The 21,122-nt window shown below is 34.9% G+C and overlaps 1 protein-coding gene and 1 pseudogene across 4 annotated transcripts in view; one reads left to right on the top strand and one right to left on the bottom strand.

Annotated features, from left to right (window-relative positions):
- Positions 1–21,122, top strand: part of Cntn5 (contactin 5) — a 1,179,522-nt gene that overhangs the window by 162,018 nt on the left and 996,382 nt on the right. The window lies entirely within an intron of this gene.
- Positions 2,279–3,404, bottom strand: LOC110301420 (annotated as a pseudogene).

Here is a 21,122-nt window from a genome sequence, read left to right as displayed (position 1 = left end):
GCTCCAAACTTTGTCTCTGTAACTCCTTCCATGGGTGTTTTGTTCCCAATTCTAAGAAGGGGCAAAGTGTCCACACTTTGGTCTTCGTTCTTCTTCAGTTTCATGTGTTTTGCAAATTGTATCTTATATCTCGGATATACTAAGTTTCTGGGCTAATATCCACTTATCAGTGAGTACATATCATTTGAGTTCTTTTGTGATTGGGTTACCTGGATGATGCCCTCCAGGTCCAACCATTGAAGCAAATACTTCTTTGACTTATCACTTAAAAATATTACGGAGCAATTTTGTTCATCAATAACCTCTCATTAGATGAGTTCAGACTTGAAATAGTTAAGAAGGCAAGGCACACTGGGTATGCCTGTCATCCTAGCACTTGGGAGGCAGAGGCAGGGGCACTGGAAGTTTAAGACCAATTTTGCTATATCACAAGGTTAAGTCCAGCCTGCAATATATAATGCCCTTTGTCAAAAACCTAAAATGTACACTCTATGTACAACTAGCTCTCCCCAGAATCTAATCAAGTGTAACTTTGTGTTGGTAATTCTATTTTTTTTTACTTCAGTTCTATTTTACTTGAAGCATCACAAGAAATCTGACTTTAAAACATTTTTTTATTTTAAGATTAAACTGTAAAGAAAAGGTATTGTTTTTCTTTTTAAGAAGCATGATAACTTATGAACTGTCATTCATGTTCTAAAGTAAAGTTTAAAGCCTAACTTTTTTTAACAATAAAAATATTTCACTTTTTAAAATTAACCTTTGTGTTTTTAGAAATGTTGCCCTACAGATACAACATTGTTATGTTCACCTGGTCTGTAGCCATACTGCCCCAAATGTGTTTGAGCCAACCTAAGACATTTAACTCTTGATTGTGATGCTAAGGAAATGGCTCAGCATCCATTATGGAATGATCTTCAACATGATCAATTATATTTGATTTACATAACATATATTACTACTTGTGAAATACTAATACTCTTTTTCACTTTGCCTATGTTACAGTTCAAAATATCTCTAGGAATTAATTTGTTCTTTTAGATAAATTATGTCTGTAAAACCTGAATGTTTTATTATAGTTTTCCAAATTTCCAAATTTCTTCATCTGGAATTTTGAAAATATCTGTGTTTAGAAGCTATGTTTCCTAAGATTATCATTAGAGAAAATTAAAAGAATGGTACAATGAGCTAAATGCAAGATAATGAAATGAGTAATATTTAAGATTGTAGAATGAGCATAAGAATACAACAATATGGTTGGTGTTTACATATTCCACATGTGCTGCAGTGTCTAAGCACAAGTATGAATTAGCATGACATTTTTAGATTTCTTAGGGCACATGAAAATGAAATAGCATGCTCCTATTTTCTCAAGCTTAGACTAATATAATTTAACTAGCTTCCTTTAATAGTGACCATTGTAGAACACGCTAGAAGTTTTATTTATTGTTACTGTTATTATTTCATTAATGATTAAATATGCATGGCTGAGAAACCTGGTAACTAGGAACGCCTACTTTATCACCCAATGTACAAACAGCACTGCAGACAAGCAGTCACAACAGTGGAATCCTGGGTAAGAAGCTAAAAGGAAAGTGTGTGTGTGTGTGTGTGTGTGTTCACACATGTGTGTGTGTGTGTGTGTGTGTTGTGTGTGTGTGGTGTATGTACACAAGTCCATGCTCTATGCATTACAGAAAAATAGTGACTCTATTATAAAATTAACCCATCCTTCTCAAAGAGTTTACCTTGCATCTTATTTGTAAAGATATTACAATATAAATATAAATACATATAAATATATTATATAATATAAATATATAAATATAAAGATATGTATAATATAGAATTCTTTAAAAATAATATGTTTCGATGAAAAACTATTATGAAATGTCTTTCCTTTTTATACAAATACAGTAGTATTTTCAAGCGAACATATGAAATGTTTGCAATCCCAGTAGAGTAAGAAATAAGGCCTCTTCTTTCTTTTTCATATTGGCAAAACAGAATAGATTTAAAAACTTGTCAGCCCCAACATTTCCATAGATATCACAGTTCATGTTCTCTTATTTCTTCATCACAATACCACATCTGTTGTTTTTAACAAGTCAGTTAAGTTCATGGACCGTTAGGAACACTGGGTCCACACCATCTCAAGACAACAGAGCAGCTTTCTTCAGCTTTGCTATTTCCACATCTAGATTACTTCACATGGCCTTCTCTTCTAATTCTTCGCATAGTTTTTCCAGTTCTTTCCCATGATCCTTTTTCAGTGAATCTACAACAAACAATAATTCAAAAATCTGGGCTCTAAGTTCGTCCACGGAATTTTTTCCCCATCATTTGCTTCTGCTTTCTTCTCTGCGGCTAATAGGTCAGGCTTTAGACCTGAACCTTTTTTAGGAGGACATGGTTTCTTTGGTTTTGGAAAGTCTTTATCTAGTTCACTTATCTGAACATCAAAGTTATGTGGAAACATTCCCTCTTAGTTCAGTTAACCCTGCCACCAGCCTGCTTCTCCAGTCTCCTTCCTGCATTGGGAAATAATATTTCACAATATTCCTTAGCTTTAATCTTGCCATCAATGTCTGATTTTATTACCTCCACATTCTGGTTCTACATCCCAGTGACTGTAGAATTAAAGGCTTTTCTGGGTTTTGGTGGTGGTGGTGGTGGTGGTTGTTTGTTTGCTTTTCTCCTCTGTTTCACTACTGGAAGTTCTTGTCCTAAGTTTCCCAGAGCCTTCTTTAAAGATGTTTCAAAATCTAATTCTTCAGATTTTCTTTGGCTCTGCAACTGATCCGGGAGAAGGTTCACTCCCATTCCCTGGAGAAGGCAAAGGTGAGTGAGGTAGGGCCAGTCAAAGGAATTTCTGATTCCTCCTGAGCATCGTGAGTTTCGCCATCATCTGTGAACTCTAATCTTTCACAAAGTTGGAAGGAAACAGTCCCAACTTATTGTTCAGGGTTCCATTCCACCAGCCTTCTTCTATCTCTTCGATGACATCAATTACATCCCCAATGGTCAGTTCCAGTTCACCCTCATTTTGTGGAGAGTAGTCAAAAAGAACTTTACACTGATGCTTTTTTGTCTTCTTCTTAATAGCTTTGGTTTGTGGATGTGGCTGAATTCATCCAGCTGGCAGTCCTTAAGTGCTGTACAAGACTTGCTACATTTCTATGCTTTTCCCATTTGATGGGCAAATTGTCATCCTTGTGTTCTGTCTCTTGATTTTCTTAACAAAATTCTCAGGTAACATGACTGGTCTCCAATTAAGTTCTCCTTCTAGCCATCCTTCTTCCTGTAGTTTTTTCACAGTTCTGATGATTTCCCTAACTCGGATAGTTAACTCATCATCATGTACAGCATCATAGTCATACTCCATGATATAGTCAACCATGCTGTGGCTCTGTCAGAGAGAGCTTTGCACTGGTTCAGGTGGGAGAGGTACCTCTCTATCAGCCAGCCTGTGGCCCAGCAGTGGCTCCTCATGTCATGGCTCCTAGGGGAGATCAAGTACTCTTTAAAATTTTTTCATAAAATAAATATGTACTTTAACACTATTCTTGCATATTTTTAATTTCATATTATTTCATGTAAGAATACTTTTAGACTAAGATTAATAATGCATAAATCTTATGGGAACTTGATTCTGATTGTTGCTACAAAACATACTTTGTATTTTATTATCATTATGTCATATTTTACTATTTTGTTATATACTGTTATATTTTATTATCCTTATGTTACTTTTATAAACTTTATAGATTGAAAGTTTAACATGGTTTAATGCAACACATGTCCCATAAACAGTTAATAGTTATGTAAAATACCAATAAATATGCATAAGTCCCTAAAGCATAAAAGGGATATCTTTAAATTTCACTTTCAATTTTTATAATTCAATGATAATACGTTTATTTAGATTTACAAAAATTGAAATTAAAATTAAAAATTGGAAACTAAGCAGTTTTAAATATATGATGAATGGTTGTAGTTTACAATTTATTTAATTCCATATAAATTATCAAGAGACCAGACAGTAGAGATCAGATCCATCTGTAAAATGGTAGAAAAATGAGTCTCAAGAGATCTTTTGTGGATGAATGCTTATTGCTTTTGTAGAGAACTAGGGTTTTGTTCTAGCACCTGCAGAATTGTTCACAACCATATGTAACTCCAGATCAACTGAATCTGATACCATTTTCAAGCCCATATATGTATGTATACTTTTACACATAAAAATAAGCACATTTTTAAAAAATAAAAAAGAAGCAAGGTATATAAAAATAAGGGAATGTGATTATGGTGGAAGAATGAAAGGAGGGAATGAAGGAAGAAAAGGGAGAAAGGGAGAGTGGGAAAAAGAGAGGGAAGGAAATATGCTAATATAAAATTTAATCTCAAGGGACAATGTAACTTTCAACTCAGACTCATGTTAATTTCTATGAAAATAACTCAGTCATTTTATTCACATTATTATGTAAGAATATATAGACACATAAACATACACACCCATATATATATATGTATATTATTCAGTACTTCATTATGCATGAAATTAAACCATTTAAGTAAAAAAAAAACTTGATATAATTTATTGTACTATAAGTAAATATTGCATATCATTGTTTACTTGAAAACAATATGTTTGGATATTAACTTATGCTGAGTTTCCAAAGATTTGTCAAACATCTTTACATCTTTTATTAAGTGTATAATTGGTCTCTTAATGATATATATATATATATATATATATATATATATATATATGACAAATATATATATATATGAGACAAATGATTTGGATCCCAGGATGTAGACAATGGTTTCTGGTCAGTTTCTTAAGTAATTGTATTCTCTCTTGACTGCTCTCACTTAGTCATGTTTTCTGATACCTTCTTTGATATATTCTTTAACAGCAGCAACCTGAATAAAACCAAGAATTGATCAGTAGATGTGCAATATGAGGAAGCAGAAATGATCTTTCTACTTCAGGTTTTTCCTGTAGCTGAAACTTGGTTGCCTTTGGGAATGTGGTTGAAGATCATAGTTCTCCCAGAACTCAGATTCCCTTTATATTTACCTTCCATTCCCACAGAAATGGGCGTGGTGAAACTTTTAGCCAATCCATTGTGAAGCCTTCCATAACTGCCATGTCATTCATAGTAAGGACTAAAGGGTTTTGTCACAGGAATAGTGAAAATCCTGAGTGGTTTGTCCTATTCTATTTTAGTACAATCTAGCTTCTCATTGTGTCTATCAAAATGAAAAATAAAGTAGCTGACCCTACTCCACAGTTATCATATCAGAAGCAGAGAAAGTCAAATCTTGCCAAAAGTACTGACCTATATTAGTCACATGGAAAAAAGCAATTCCAGTCAACTACAATTCAGTTCAAACTTGACATAATACTGCATAAAGTCATCATCAGGTTTATTGTAATTTGAAGTACACCTTTCTTAAATGTTAAACATCAGCACACATGTAATCTTATGTACCCTTCCAGCTTACTTGCCCCCCTGTTCAAGTAAGCAAGTATCAAATTTTTACATGTAACTCACATAACTGTAAGAGAACATTCTGGGAAGTTTAAGCAGAATCACAGAATTGGAGGTGTAGAGAGACCTTAAAGTGTATTGATAGAAAATAAACAAAGTTTAAATCTTATTTTGCATGAATCCAACACAATGTTTATTTACTATGTCAAATCACTATTTGTCATTTATTAGTAATGAGGACACTCAAACATCTTTCTTTCCTCTATTCAAAATGTAATATAATGTTGAGTACCCCAGAAAAGCATAGGAGAACTCGCTGGTCCGAAATGTAACCTTTGATCCATTGACTAGCCTCCCACTTTCCTCTCACCCATCTACTCTTCCGTTTGTTAACCATCTCTGAAACAATTGTCAATCAGTAGAGTGTTAATCACATGAACTATCATAGAACTGTGGAATAAAAGAGAACACAGAAGAAAATCTTAGTTTGTGTAGCTTGTTTCATGTCAACTTGAAACAAGGTAGGGTCAATTTGAAAGCAGAAAATCAGTGGAGAAAACATCCCCATCCAATAAGCCTGTGGACAAGCTTGTGGTGCATTGTCTTGCATGATGACTGATGTGGGAGGACTTGGCACTATTGTAAACGCCTCCTATTTTTGGAGCAGCTATTTGTGTCTTCTCTGAGTCTTCATCCCGGTGACTAAATAGTTCCAGTTCCCTCAATCAGTCATTCTACTGCTTTTCTAAGCATGCTGATTGATTATAACCTATATAAATGTCTCTTCATCAAATAATTCCAAGTGGAAAAATGATCAGGACCTCAAAAATGATCAGTCCTCACTGTCATCTTGACTTCAAAGAATGCAAAGTAATGAGCTATTGTGATTAGGACCTTCTGTTTAAATAATCCAAGCAATGGTCAGCAAAAGGGTTTCAGAAAATGTGATGAAATATCAGATCACTTTCCATGGTAAAATTTTACTGAGAATTTCTGAAAATGTTTTCCTGAATTCAAAAAAAAAAAAAAAAAACTGCTGTCCTCTTTTTTCAGTGTTTTTTTTCATTTCATATTTCCTAAATTAAGATAATTTTAAGGCTGTGCAATGAGTGATGCTTGGATTATTGCACCACTGTGCACATTTTATATTTATACTGCTTCATAGAGAAACTTTACAGCACAGGCTATAGCTATGAACTCGAGAATTCAGACTCTTGCATAAATATGACATCACAAAGCCATTCAGGTGACACTTGATAGGAAACGTTAGCTTACTTAAATCTAGTGTCTGCATCAGATGCAGTGAGGTGTGGCACAGTTCCCCCTATTGTGAGAGGGACTATTCTTTGTGCCCACTGGTGAGTGATGACTGACCAAGTATGCTGGATGCTGAGGAGAGTCACAAGACACCAGGTTCTAACCCTCGGAGCTGGGCGTGTACCACAGTTCCAGAGGGCTTGCCTAGAATCCAGTAGTCCTGCATTTGGATCTCCATCACTGTATAATCTACATGTGGTGATGGGGCCGGGACATGTTTTCCTAGAACTAAGGAGGTGGATTAGGAAGTTCAGAAGTTCAAGTCCATTCTTAGACACTGGAGATCATATTGCAGTCCTGAAATACACTGTATACTTCAAAAGAAAAATATAATTTTGAATGTTTTCTACTAACTTTTATGTATATTTTGCCTCAAATATTGCTCTCATAAGCTAATACATCACACATATTTCTACTGTTATTATAATTTACATTTCATGAGAACTCATATAAGATTTTCAAATAATATAATGTTTGTGGCAAATATATGTCAATATTTAATTTTTAAAATTATTTGATTTTATGTGAATAGAAATTTTGCCAGCAGAGACTTCTGTTCCTCACATAATGCTTGCAGATTCCAGAGAGGGCATGAGACCCCTGGAACTGAAATTAGAGACAATGGTTAACCACTATGTGGGTGCTTGGAATAAAACCTAGGTTTCTGCATGAGCGTCAGTGCATAACTGCTGAGATCTCTCCAGTCTGATATATTAATTTTTAAATAATGACATTAGGATTTGTATACAAATTTTAATTTATCTATTGCCATTTGTGTATTCCATTTTCTTCTAATTGCTTATATTTTACAGAATACTTATATGTTATTTTATATATCTTTAAAAAGTATCATGATACCAATTGAACCTCTATTTCTTTATAAATGTATATTCTACAGACCACACATTATTTCATATAATTAGTATTTTATAAATATTATTTGGGTTCTGACTAGATGGCTCAGAGGGAGCAGGCCATGAATCTAAAAGATGACCTCAGCCCAATACCAGTAATGCACAATGGGAAAGAGGAAAGCAGACTTCAAAATACTTTCCTCTGGTCTTCATTTTTATATTGAGGCCACAAATGCATACAAACACAATGCTAATACACTAATTATATTTAATTTTCTTCAATTGTATGGTAGTCTTTCTGTCATGTCATTAAATGCCTAAGGTTATTCAGGGTACATTGAATAAATAAATGCATAAGAAATTTTCACATTTTAGTATTGCTTACTTTAGTCAAAAGCTTTACTGAATACTGAGTTTTAAATAACACATTGAGAATATTGCTTGTTATTAAGTTTAACAAACGCTTACAGGATAGAAGTTAGATTAATGAAATATGACAGTTGCCAATTTGTAAGTGATACTACATTTTTAATATAAATGACTACCATTTATCATCCCATATTTTTTCTCTTTTTCAATATTTAATTTATAGGGTTTTTTTACCTTGAAAGAAGACTGAAATTATTTTTGCCACTTGAAAGTTAAAACTGTTACAAATTATAAGAAATCAGAGACAGCATGAGGCCAATAAACAGGGAGAAGGAGTGAAGCATATTTTATTTCCTGGAAAGAAATTGTTAGTCAGAATGCATAAGACACAAATTTAAACATTTAGAGAAAATAATAAAAAGCTTAAAGGCTTTCCCCTAGGACACCTTGGAAGAACTCATGTTTCCAAAAATAGGAAACATTTTTCAGTGACGTGAGTACAGGATTGGTTTCAGGCCAGAGTGTCAGCACAAATTCAGCCCTCTCACCCTGAAGATAATGGGGTCTCCCTGTCAATGTGTTTTACTTTAATAGAAAGTACAATTTGAAATTGCATACTCTAATTTTGTTGAAAGCAAGAGAAAATCACAGGAGTGATTTTCAGAGACTGTAAGAATCAGAGGAAGGGGTGGGATAGGCTGGTAATTGCAAAAGTTATAATCAAACAGCAAGCATTGTGTTGTGCAACTGTGTGGTAGGCACTGACAAATGTGCTATGTGTATACCAGTGATTAAACAGAGAGTATAAGAGTGCAGAGGCACATGGAATTTCAATGTCTTGAATCTGAGAAACAGTTGTTTCAATGGGCCTGTGTCAACATGCACAAACAATGAAACAAAAGGTTTGTTTAATTATATTGAAACAGGAAAACAAATTATTAATATTATTTATATTTTACTTATAAATAAATGTAAACATAAAAGTATTATATGGCATATTTATAATATATTGTAAATATATTATTTAATATATTTGAATGAATATTATTCATTTACAATTTAAACATACTTAACATTATTTCAGTTTTAATAAAATTATATATTACAATGATAAAGATTTGCAATGGTGTGTAGGATTAAACTAGAGACCCAGAATGCTACAAACTCAGCTTACTCTATGGTTTTGGTAGCAAAGACCAGAAGTAAGAATGCTAACTATAAATACTATACTCAAAACTTCTCAGATTGATAAGGGCGTGGAAATGAGGATTCTCGAGAATCCATAAGACAACATTCATGCAAAAACCTTGCAAGACTTTATCTGTGATTTCCCACATCCATCACATTTATGATCAATAATATTTACAGACTGCAATAATTAAGTTTTAGGAGGAAGTCTCACAACATCGATGATCTGAGGTTATGGTGTGGATGTTGGTGGATGATTTTTTTTCAAGTTTAGGTTGAGAAGACTGATCAAAGAATGATCAAAGGAAAGAAAGAAATTAAAAACATAAAGTTGAGCCAGTGAAGTAGCACATTTAAAAACTATAGAAGGCTTGGGCCTCAGTGTTGTTATCACCCATGTGAAGCAACTGGGAGCTTTGTTTTGAGACAGTGGAGGAAATGTCATATCTTTTCCAGATTGGCCTGTCTCCATCTATCAAGAGGTCACCTTATGAGGATGTAGCCTCATTTGAAATCTTGGCTTTGAGACAAGAGCTCCAGTTTGCCCTGGGTCTGCACAGCTGCAAAGAGACTTTCTGCCTTCAGATGCTTTGAGTCAGAAGCCATTTAAAACTGAATCAAGGAAACCTGACCAGACTTTTATCTTGTCCCCAGTGAAAGGATCAGTGCTTTCTGCACTGGGTTGAAACTACATGGACTAAGAGTTAAATAAGCAAAGGGAACTATAATTGGTCTTCATACATAATGTGCTATTAGTCTAGACAACAAAACAATGTAAGTAGAAAAAAACTTATGCACTGTGGTCAAAATATATTCTCAACCAACACATAGTATGCAGTATTGTACCATATATGCCCTGATATAAGCACAGGAGTGTCCCCAAGTCTTTAAAACAAACTGAATTAATTTGCCAACTTAAATATTGAAAGTCTGTCTCTTCTTCTCCCTCTTCCCCTCTCCCATTTCCTCATCTTGTTCTCATTTGTCTCCTCTCATTTCCTCTCTTGTTCTTTCTACCTCATGTTTCATTTTTCTTCTCACTTGTCTCTTCATTTAATAGTTACTTTATTCTCTATTTTCAGTGCAAATAGTTAATTTATATTCAGGTCATCTTGTTTGATAATGCTGTTTCCTTTGAGATATAAGGGGCATGCTTCCCAGTTCTTTATATCTGGTAGTGATGTACTAATGTATTTAAAAGATTTATATGTTTGTCTAAGATGAAAACTAAAATATATCTGTGATGCAAACTAGAATTGTTTTATTTAAAAATAACATTTTGACATTTCATAGAGGCACAGGAGCAAGCCTGAAAACACACCTGGACTGGATGGTTCAGCTATTTATATATGAAGGATTTATAGCAGACTCTATCACCTCCTTGATGAAGCAAAAGTGATAACAGTACTACTCGTTAGTTATTTTTGAGATAGTTAATTACTATGTCCAAAAAATGCCTAGATTTTTATGTCATAGAATATGACTTTAGCATCATCAATCATAAGAATAATGTCACTATTGACACCAAAGTCAAGTGACCCATGCACAAGCATGGGTTTTACACTCTTAATTTTTGCTCCATAAATATTTTGCTCCACAACTATTTTGACGACTTTAATTTAGCCGTTATGGTGAATACTGATACAGATCATTAACATGCATTGTTAATGTGCTGTTTAATGGTATAATAATTTTCCATTATATTGGTCCTTAATGACATTCATTTTTTAAATGATCTGTGCCAAACAATACTGCCATAATCACATAATGCTTCAAATGGATGGAGGTTTCAAATACCCTGATAAATTGTATTTCTAGAATTGGGATTGGTCAACCAAAAGTTAGGCATACTTTTAAAATGCATGTTCAACTAATATTTAATTTTTAATATTTAAAGAGAAATATGTGTTGTGTGTTGGGTGGCTTCCAGCATGGTTTTAAATATATAATCTTTGAAATGGTATTGGGAATTTCTGTTCAAAATCCTGCAAACACAAACTTTGATTGCATTAATATGTTGGACTGTGTGATATTTCCTTCTGACTCTGATGTAGTTTTAGTCTTATGTGTACAGAGGCATTATACAAACATACCTACTCTTCCTCCCAGGTCTAGCTGTTTTGTTTAATCTTTATCTAATGTGGACATAACTGAAGTCTTTATTTTCACATTTATATTCAAATTAAAGTAAAACCATAGCTCACTTCATCTAAACAACCATGAGTTTACTATCTCATTATTTCTGCTATTTAAGTTAGAAATGTATAATACATCCTTTTGATTTTGGAAGTTATTGCTATTATTGTACAGGAAACCCCTTCTAAAGCATATCTTAAATATACACAATGCTGGTGAGTAGGTAGCTGGGCATGAATGCTGTACTAGCACTACATAATACCACTCAGGACTGTTGAGCTCATTTGCTTTGTGTCACTGATAAGTGTAGGTCCTGGTGACTCCACTGGAGACAAACCATTAGCTGACCCACTCACAGCCTGCAGAGTCATTATTTTTACCCACATTGGCTCTGCACAGTGAAGTTCAGACACACTCATCTTGTAATCTCTGTGTAGTAAGAGCAACCATTGAGGAAAACTCTACATTTTCTGTCATATGTGTGAGTAGACTGGCTCTAACTCAAATTAGAAAGGCAGCTCAAGAGTCAAGTAATAGAGATGTAAACTCCATGTAATGGGAGAGAGAGACAGACGACTTACTGGAGCAACTGCACATGCTGTGGAGGGATTACTGCCTTAACATGTGTGCTGTACATCACAGCGTATTCTTTGCAAATACTTTCTGATTCTATATTTTATTTCTGTAATGGAAACAACTATTTTCAATTTTATATTGATTTTCGTTGAACTTGATATCCAGTTTGCCCTGCTATTTTGCTCAGTTGTCTTTTGTTGATATCATCTTATATTTGGAAAGCAAATTATATTTTTCTATATAATTTCTATTCTTCTTTAAAATTTGCTCATTTAACTTCTATTTTATAGTGTTCTTTTCTCTCTTTCATACCTCTTTCTTAGAAAAAAATCACTGCATATTCTTTTATATTTAAGTCACAATAATTTCTTATGGACTCAATTTCAACTTTACTTCAGCTACTAGTGCTGATATTGAAAAAGTGTTTCTACTCAAGCAACTTTAAAGTATTTTTATTCATGTGCTTTTATGTATGTCATTGATCTTATTAAACATGCCTACTTTTTATGGAATTGCCTCCAATTGTTCAACACTTTAAGAGGTGGATATTCATTATCTTATTGGAAAGAGAGGCTTTTCTTCCTTTATTTAGATATTTTATCCATTGATGAGGTCACTGGGTTTCTTAATATTTTCTAAAACCCTTGTACATTCCAGATAGTTTTCTGTAATTTAAAATATAAATTTGGCTCAGTGATTAAGAAGACTTGCTGCTCCAGTCTTGTTCTAGTCTCTAGCTCCAGGATAGCAGATATCTTCTGGCCTCCATCCCCATGAACTAATGGCATTCATAATAATCATGCACAGAGATTAAACAAAGATCATATTGTTTTTAAATATTTTGATCTAATTATAGCTCCAACTTTATAAGCAATTGTAACTGTTAATCTCATTTCAAATTTACATTACATTACATTCTTTGTTACTGTCCATCGAGCAAATCCCAGGAAGGATTCAGTTGAGCTATAACTCATCATCATTTCTGATGCATTTTTCCTGAGGTTGTACATTATGATAATAACTTTATGGCAGAATAATTATATCAAACTTCTAAATTCACATTTATAAAACTTGTAACATTGCTGTCTTAGAGGTTTGTAATGTTTTCTAAAGTAATTTGTGAATGAGAAAATCATGCAAAATAAAATAATCAAGAAAGTAAACCAAGCATCATACTACACATTTATCACGGTGAGATCCTGTGTTGAGAGTAACGAGATATGAAATTTCTGAGGTGTTTGAAGGTGGTGTCAGGGTTGTCTTAATGTCTGTGACAGAACCAGTAATAACCTTTGGTGAAAAAACCTGAGTTCTGAGGAAAACAAAGAACTTTGACCTTGGCTTGTTAAACCATGGAGATTTGTTTTTAAGTATTGTTTAACACATAATAATTGGATATAGTACAAAAGTACAACATGATGGCTTTCTCTGACTTCTGCACTAAACCTTTGCACATTCTTCATGAACTACACATAAGTTATTGTCTGGCAGTGCCCTCTCTCTGTGCTGTGCACAGGTGCTGCGGCAGTGCCCTCTCTTCTGAGCTTTTCACAGGTGCTGCTGTTGGCTTCTGTCTCATCAGACATCATCACCTACCATGTGAGTTTTCTCAATTCACTTTTCTCCTTTACCTTCATAGCCTCTGGAAATAAAACAGAAATCAAGCCTACATTGCTTCAACTACCAGATTCATTGAAAATATGTTCCAGCAACATCTATGCTTTCTTACTGTGTTTCCAGCTTTGAAAATTTCATACAGTTGCAGCCAAAGAAAAATATTTTGAAGGAACATAATTTGAGAAATTCACTGTGTCTTTTTAAATGAAAATTTTATAATCACATCACAGAATGTAGAGGCCTTGTGGTTTTTTGGAATGATGCCTAACTTGGCAAGAAAACAGTTTGTGACTAAAGAGTCTAATTATCTTGTTACTATGTTAAAATATAGTTTGTAATTTTTCACTGCTTTCACAAATAATAATAACATATTCCTTAGAAAGGTTATAATTGATAATAAATATATTCTAACAGAATATATGAGTAACATAGACTTCAAATGAACTTGATTAAGCTGTCCAAAAACCCTTTATATTTACAAAACTGATTTTAAAAAGCAAGGAACCAGGCAGTGGTGGCACATGCCAGTAATCCCAGCACTTGGGAGGCAGAGGCAGGTGGATTTCTGGGTTCAAGGCCAGCCTGGTCTACAGAGTGAGTTCCAAGACAGTTAGGACTGCACAGAGAAACCCTGTCTCCAAAAACCAAAAAAAAAAAAAGTAAGGAAAATAAAAAGTTGTATACAGAGCTATATTGAAAAGAATATAATTTACTAGTTATTATTATTAATCATTTTATTTATGTACATCACAAATGTTGCCCCTGTACCTCCTCACAGAGTTCTTCTGACAATGCTCCCTCCTCTCTCCTCCGAGGGCAGCTCCTCTCCTATGGACATCAAGTATCAACAGGATTAGGCTCATCCTCTCCCACTGAGGCCAGATAGCACAGCCTTCTGCTATGCATGTACGGGCCAGGGGAGACTTTGATCAACCCCTGTTTGTTCTTTAGTTGGTGGCTTAGTTTCTCGGAACTCCCAGGGGTCCAGGGTAGTTGACACTGTTGGTCTAGCTATGGGGTTACAATCCCCTTCAGTTCCTTCAATCCTTTCCCTAACTCTTCCATAGGTGTCCCTGACACTAGCCCAATGGTTGGCTGTGAGTGTCTGCATCTATCTCAGTCAGCTGCTGAGTAGAGTCTGGGGGTGTATAAAGGACATTCTGTATTTTTGACTAATATCTGCTTATCAATGAGTACATACCATGCCTGACCTTTTGGAATTGTGTTACCTCACTTAGGATGATATTTTCTGGTTTCATCCATTTGCCTGCAAAATTCATGACATCCTTGTTTTATAATAGCTATATAGTATTACACACAATGGGATCCTATTCAACTATTACTTAACCAACCTTTACCTCTTGGGAATAGAGAAAACTTGATAACACTGGATGGGTACAAATATCTGCATCTTACCTCTCAGCTTCTTGTTGGATCTTTCAGAAGGCAATCACGATAGATCCCTTTTGTGAGCGCTCCATAGCCTCAGTAATAGTGTCAGGCCTTGGAACCTCCCCTTGAGCTGGATACCACTTTGGGCCTGTCGCTGGACCTTCCTCAGGTTCCTCTCCATTTCCATCCCTGTAATTCTTTCAGACAGGAACAACTGTGGCCTCCCTCTCATTCATTTGATGCCCTGTCTTCCTGCTGTAGGTGGGCTCTATAAGTTCCCTCTCCGTACTGTAGGGCATTTCATCTTAAGTCCCTCCCTTTGAATCCTGAGAGTCTCTCACTTCCTGTGTCTCTGGGGTATTCTGGACCCCCACCCCCCAACCTCGTATCTCCCAAGGTTGCCTGTTTCCATTCTTTCTGCTGGCTCTCAGGGCTTTAGGTTTTTTTCCCTCACCCAATACCAAATCAGGTTCCCCTATACCCCCACTACTCCCTGCCCACTTTCCCTCCCAGTCCTTCCTTCCCTCTCCAGTTGTGATTGCTTTCTTTTCCCTCCCAAGTGGAACGGAGGCATCCTCTTGGGCACTTCTGATTGTCGACCTTTTTGAGTTCTATGGACTGCATTTTGGGTATTCTGTACTTTTCTTTTTGGCTAACATTCACTTATTAGTGAGTACATACCATGCATGTCCCTTTGGGTCTGAGTTACCTCACTCAGGATGATATTTTCTAGTTCCATCCCTTTGCCTGCAAAACTCAGGATGTCTTCTGGGTTGTTGTTTCCAGCTTCAGGCTATCAAAAAATAAGGTCCCTATTAACATAGTGGAATTTGTGCCCCTGTAGCATGGTAGGGCATCTTTTGGGTATATTGCCCAGAGTGGTATGGCTGGGTCTTCAGGTAGATCTATTTTCAATTTTCTATGGAACCTCCAGACTGAGTTCCCAAGTTGTACCAATTTGCATTCCCACCTGTAATGTAGGAGTGTTCCTCTTTCTCCACATCCTCTCCAGCATGTACTGTCACCTGTGTTTTTGATATTAGCCATTCTGATTGGTGTAAGGTGGAATCTCAGGGTCGTTTTAATTTGCACTTCTCTGATCACTAAGGACTTTGAACATTTCTTTAGATACTTCTCAGCCATTCAAGATTTCTTAGTTGTGAAATCTCATTTTAGTTCTATACCCCATTTATTCATTCGGTTGTTTGGTTTTATGGTAATTGTCTTCTTGAGTTCTTTATATATTTTGGATATTAGCCCTCTATCAGATGTGGGGTTAGTGAAGATTTTTTCCCAGTCTGTAGGTTGCCAATTTGTCTTATTGACTATGTCCTTTGCCTTACAGAAGGTTTCCAGTTTCATGGGGTTCCATTTATCAATATTTGATCTTAGAGCATGAGTCATTGGAGTTCTGTTTAGGAAATTTCTCCTTCAGCCAATGAGTTTGAGGCTCTTTCCCACTTTCTCTTCTATTAGATTCAGTGTATCTGGTTTTATCTTGAGGTCCTTGTTCCACTTGGACTTGAACTTTATGCAAGATGACAAATATTGCTATATTTTCTTTTTTCTACATAGACAGCCAGTTAGACCATTACAATATATTAAAGATGCTTTCTTTTGTCCATTGTATAATTTTGGCTTCTTTGTCAAAGATCAAGTATCTGCAATTTGTGGTTTTAGTTCTGGGACTTCAACTCTATTCCATTGATCAATGATAGATGTACAAATATTAATAAAGTTCTTGTAAACTGACTCCAAAAACACATCTTAAACATCATTCATCACAATCAAGTAGGCTTCATCTCTGGGATGTAAGGTTGGTTTAGTATATAAAAATCGATTAACATAACCCATAATATAAAAAAGTCAAAGAAAAAAAATCACATGATCATCTCCTTAGATGAAGAAAGAGCATTTGATAAAATACAACATCCTTTCATCTTAAAAGTATTGGAGAGATCAGGTTTTCAAGGCCAATACCTAAACATAATAAAAGCAATTTACTGCAAACTAACAGGCAATATCAAATTAAATGGAGACATACTTGAAGCAATCCCACTGAAATCAGGAACAAGACAAGAATGCCCACTCTCCCATATCTGATCAAAGTACTCAAAGTGCTAGCTAGAACAATAAGACAACAAAAAATAGATCAAGGGAATACAAATTGACAACGAAGAAATAAAAGTATCACTATTTGCACATGATATGATAGTATCCATAAGCCACCCCAAACATTCTACCAGAGAACTTCTCCAGCTGATAAACAATTTCAGCAAAGTAGCCAGATATAAAACTAACCCAAATAAATTAGTATCCTCCTTTATACAAATGATAAACAGGCTGAGAAAGAAATTAGGGAAACAACTCCCTTCACAATAGCCACAAATAATATAAAATATCTTGGGGTAACTCTAACCAAACAAGTGAAAGACCTGTATGACAAAAACTTTAAGTCTCTAAAGAATAAAAGCAAAGATCTCAGAAAATGGAGAGATCTCCCATGCCCATGATTGGCAAGATTAACATAGTAAAAATGGCCATTCTACCAAAGGCAATCTATAGATTCAACGCAATCCCCATCAAAATCCCAACACAATTCTTCAAAGACATGGGAAGAGCAATTCTTAAATTCATCTGGAAAGGCAAAAATCTCAGAACAGCAAAAGCAATTCTTAACAAAGGCTGGAGGGGGAGAGGATTATCATCCCTGACCTCAAGCTTTACTACAGAGCAATAGTGATAAAAACTGCTTAGCTACACATAATTCTCCAGCCTGCCAGCTTATACCCTCAGGACTTGATTTCCTTTCTTGGACTTACTCCATGCCTTGGACACAATTCCAGGCAGTGCTTTCAGATTCAAACAAATGACTTCTGTCCCTCTGTTCTGGTCACCTCTTCCTTTTGATGTTATTTGCTTTCCTAAATCTGGTTTTGGTACTTTGATTGTGAGTAATTTGTTATATTCCATTGGGTGAGATGAGTCACCCAATAAGGTGGTACAGATGTAAAAATTAGTTCTTTAGGGCAAACTATTAGGAGTAAGATCACTAAAATTTAATACTTAGCAGAAAGGAGCTTTTTCTGCTTTTGGTGTTCACACTAGTTGAAATGTTGACCCAGGTGGAATGGCTATTATGTTTAAATGTATTAACATGGGTGAATAAAATGATGTTTTGAGTGGGGTTTGTCAGGGTTGTCTGGATTATTTTTATATTTTCCAAATTGTTTCATAGCACAAAGTCCTTCCCTCAATTATAAGAAACAATTATGGCTAAATATAATCATATTGGTTTATGAGCTCATTAAACACTAATATTATAGTCAAATACAAAACATACTAAAAATGTCTATAGTAAATAAATGTTTAAACATTATATTATGTTGCTTTCCAGATCCTGTACACTACTTCATTGACTTTATTTTATAATAAAATAAAAATATAAAATATGAAAATATGTTTTATTATACAGTAAAATTTTATTTTATTTATACGTGTCAACTCTTTGAAGTTTAGTGTTCTATACTAACAACAAATAAAATACAGTATGAATACCCCTCCCAGCTTATCTTTATCATTAAAATGATAAACTTGAAATAACTATTGTTAGGTAATAGTAACATTACAAGAGATCATATTGGGGTTACCATCCCACAGTCACATCTCTGACCCATAATTGTTCCTGTCTGAAAGAATGACAGGGATAAAAATGGAGAGGAGCCTGTGGAAAAGAAGGTCCACTGACGGGCCCAAAGTGGGATCCAGCTCAAGGGAAGGTCCCAAGGCCTAACACTATTACTGAGTCTATGGAGGGCTCACAAAAAGGAACCTTGTATGGCTGCCTTCTGAAAGACCCAACAAGCAGCTGAAAGAGTCAGATGCAAATATTTGCACCCAACCAATGGATAGAAGCAACCGAGCCATGTTGCTGAATTAGGGAAGGCTAAAAGAATTTGAGGAAAAGGGCGATTCTGTAGGAGTACCAGCAGTCTCAATTAATCTGGACCTCCAAGATCTCTCAAACACTGGACCACCAAACAGGCAGCATACATCACTTGATATGAGACCCCCCCCCCCAACACATATACAGTGAGGACTTTCGGGTCTGTGTTCATTCAGAGATGATGCACCTAACCCTCCAGAGACTAGAGATCCCAAGGAGTTTAGAGGTTAGGTGGGGTGGGGGTTGGGGGCATCCATGTGGAGTTGGGGGTGGGCAGGGATGTGGAACAGTCATCAGAGGGTGAGGGGGGGTGGGAATGGAATATGGAGTGTAAAAAATTATTTAATTTTTAAAAAAGATAAAATTGTATAACAAATATAGAAGCACATCTTAGGAAAATAGAAAATTATCAAAGGTATATTTTATACATCTTATAGCAAATAATATTGAGAATAAATTTTCCAAATAAAAATCATGTAATCTTCATTGAAATGTTTGAATATGCTTGTAAGTTTCTGAAAGTATGTTTCCCTTGCCACTCTCTGTCACTGTATTTGTGACATGTTTTAATGTGCCCTCTGAAATGTGTGAGTTAGAAACACTTCAACACTACACTGTGAATCTTTCAAAAATAAAATATTTTATTCATCAACAAAGATAAATAAAAAAGGAGACCATATAAAATTATAACTAATTCTCAAAGTGTATGTGATTTTTACAAGGAAATGTTATTGGAGCCAGTACAAAACCCACATATTTTTCATTAATGAAAATGAAAACATGGCAGGGTAGTTGTCAAGAAGTTATATCAGCATTACTTGTGGCAATAATTTATTTAGAGACTAAGATATCATATTGTTTGAAGCAAAAACCTGAGCTCATTATTCTTGTATTTATGAACGTTTCACTAGTGTATAAAAGAATTGTAAGTTCACATGGAGACATTCTTTGGAGAAACATTTCAATGTAAAAAATATTGTTGAAGCATATTAAATAAATCTTAAGTTACTCCACCCACTTATAACAGCTATTTCTACAAATTCTGCAGAATGTTACCAACATATTGTTTGTCTCCGACCACTGTAGTAAAAGCCTTATCAGGATAAACTATGCTTTCTATGTTTCATTCATAACTGTAGCCTTACTACAACCTACTCCTCGTACCCATGTTAAACTACTAAGCGAACAATCCTTTGTATAATACCCAAGCCTTTGGTTTTTCCCTTTTGAATCATTCATGGATTTAAGTATTGCACCCAGGGAGCTCTAAGACTAAGCCTGTATTTCTGAAACTGTTGTTGAAAATCAGCACATTACCAAAAGTTTCATTTAAAACATGTACTTCAGGGTCCCATTTGCTTCGCCTAAACCAAATTCTTTGGTGCCCATTATTTTGTGAAATGTAACATTCAAGTGATTCACAGGTTTGTAAAGATTTGAGAATTGTTGCTCTGTGTCATTCTGGCAGGGCTTAAGTTGATTTCACTAGAGTGTCTCTTGCATATCTTTCTCAGTAATCTGAGAGCCTTCATTTTCAATAAAGCCATTTAGAGAAGGGAAAGGCTAGTGTTGAGCCCTTAGGTCACACTCCACAAACACTGATTGAATGACTAACTGTGAATAAGAAATTAGACTCCTAGATAAATTTCATTAAAACTTCATTAGCCTGGCGGTGGTGGTGCACGCCTTTAATCCCAGCACTTGGGAGGCAGAGGCAGACGGATTTCTGAGTTCGAGGCCAGCCTGTTCTACAGAGAGATATCCAGGACAGCCAGGGCTACACAGATAAACCCTGTTTCAAAAAACCAAAAAAATCAAAAACCAAAACAAAAACAAAAAACAAAAAAACAAACAAACAAAAGTAGAACCTCATCATTATAGAATATTTACAGTCAATTATAAAAAGTTACATTTTTATTATATGAATATTAATTTTATTATGTACATTCAAGTTATTAATTTTATCACATAAGTGTTGAAGTTAAAAGTACATAGTTTTAGTTTTAACGTTGGTTTTTAAATGTTTGTAAGAGATATTAATCCTAATAGATACTTGGATAAAACTAATCTCCTAAGGTGCATATATAATTAGGTTCCATTCTATATCTGTGTGATTTTTTTTAATTGTTTTTTTTAATTTTTAATATTTTTATTACATATTTTCCTCAATTACATTTCCAATGCTATCCCAAAAGTCCCCCATAGCGCCCCCCACTTCCCTACCCA

Source organism: Mus caroli, chromosome 9 (genome assembly GCF_900094665.2).
Source record: "Mus caroli chromosome 9, CAROLI_EIJ_v1.1, whole genome shotgun sequence".
In the NCBI taxonomy this organism is placed as follows: Eukaryota; Metazoa; Chordata; class Mammalia; order Rodentia; family Muridae; genus Mus; species Mus caroli.
The sequence above is the reverse complement of the archived record's forward strand: the minus strand, read 5'-3'. Positions and strand labels throughout refer to the sequence as shown.